Source organism: Propithecus coquereli, unplaced genomic scaffold (assembly GCF_000956105.1).
Source record: "Propithecus coquereli isolate 6110/MARCELLA unplaced genomic scaffold, Pcoq_1.0 Scaffold91, whole genome shotgun sequence".
Taxonomy (NCBI): Eukaryota; Metazoa; Chordata; class Mammalia; order Primates; family Indriidae; genus Propithecus; species Propithecus coquereli.
The window spans coordinates 754461-756287 of record NW_012155396.1 but is presented as its reverse complement, the minus strand read 5'-3'; the positions used below and the strand labels follow the sequence as shown (position 1 = coordinate 756287).

General features: G+C 36.3%; 1 protein-coding gene across 1 annotated transcript in view; it reads left to right on the top strand.

Annotated features, from left to right (window-relative positions):
* Window positions 1-1827, top strand: part of SEPP1 (selenoprotein P, plasma, 1) — an 18586-nt gene that overhangs the window by 15119 nt on the left and 1640 nt on the right. The window lies entirely within an intron of this gene.

Here is a 1827-nt window from a genome sequence, read left to right as displayed (position 1 = left end):
AGAATGTCATATAAACAGAATCATATAGTATGTAGAACTCCTGAGCTCAAACAATCCGCCCGCCTCGGCCTCCCAGAGAGCTAGGATTACAGGCGTGAGCCACCGCGCAGGCCCTGGGAAGCTTTTTTTAAAAGTACCAAATGCCTGGGTACTATCTTAGAGATTCTAGGGTGTGTCTAGCATCATCTTTTCCTCAAAATATCAGGTGATTTATCATGCAGCCAGTGTTGAGAATGCAGTTTAACTTAAAGATAGATAAAAATATTTTCACATTACCATGAATGTATTGTAAAGAATATATAGTGTACTCAACAGTTATGGGAGAAAAATTTACATATCCTTCTGTAGAGATTTCTGAAGGTATACACAATTTTACTAAGATTTTGTCTTAAGTTTGAACTCTTGCTGGTTTGAATTAAACTGATTAGGTTAAAGAATTTCTCATAAGTCATTCTTACAGGCCAATATATTTTTTTTTTGCACAATATTCCATTGTAATTCTTCCCTTCAGATTTAATTTAGCCTCTCTGAGGACTAAGAATAAACTCTGTGAGACTGTGTTCTGGTTTGAGGAGAGAAATAGGTAGGTACAATGAAGACAAATAACAAGGAATTCTGTATACCAATCAAGTAATAGAGTCTGGCTAGACCAGTGACAGAACCCAGATGGCAAACAAAATGCAAATTCCGAAATAGTGGATTAGAAGTTGGTGGTAGATCTTGAAACATGAACTATTAACTTCAGTTGGCCATTTAGCCCTCTGTGGTTTGTGGGTATACTTGGCCAGATGGCAGCAGTAAAGAGCCTTTAAAGTCAACATCAGTCCCCTTTCTGCTCAGTGATTACACATGGTACTTCACCAAGCACCCCAGGATACCAAAGTTTCAGGAAAATGAATGGTAAATTATCTTAACTAAAACCTGTGAATTCTTATACCATAAAGTAAAATGAGAGTTGGGGGGTGGGGAGAAGCAATGGAAGCATGAATCAAAGGGAGATTGGAGAATCTAGAAAAAAATTTAAAGAATGAATATTTTGTTAAAATATTATCTGTGGGATTCTGACATCTGGTTAAATAATCTACTTGAAAGGCTTTAGAGCAAAGAGCTAGAGCTCTTTGCCTTTGAGATGCCCTGGTTAAAGTTCCTTTTATTTTTATTTATTTATTTTTTAAGGAATTTGGTTTTTTTGCCCCTGGAATATATATTTTTCCAGAAATTTATTATGGAGAAATTTGTCTCTTTTTATTCCAGGAATTTCTGGTTGGTTTACCAGGGTCCCACAATTTCTGCTGCAGAGAGAGTAATGTTAAAGATTAGAAACACTCTTCCTATGCTGGAATGGTAGTATTATGAAGCCTGCACAGACTTGACTGTAAAATGCAGGTAATCCCTGAGTTATCTGTCCCCACTCTCAGAGGAAACAACACTTTCTCTGGAAACCAGGACCTTTTGAACAACTGAAGAGTCCCACCTTCAGGCCAAGTGCTGAAAGGCAGTGTAGCTCACAGTTACATGATGTTTGAGCATTGCATTTGATAGAGAATGAGTGTGTATGAAGCCCTCTCACAGGATTGTTTCTAATCCTGAAATTTATCTCACTGTGATGAAAAATAATCAAGGAACAGTTTAGACTAAGGGATGTGTCCTCAAGTTTAGCAGATTCTTAAACCTACCTCTAGCTGTAGCTTCATTATTTCACTTTGTTTTTCCTTCTCTTGAGTTCTTAACTTTGCGTTTAACTCGGAAATTTCCATTTCCTTTTTTTCTATTAATTCTTTGTGCTTTTCTTCATTTAATTCAACTGAATAAAATAAAAATAAAATT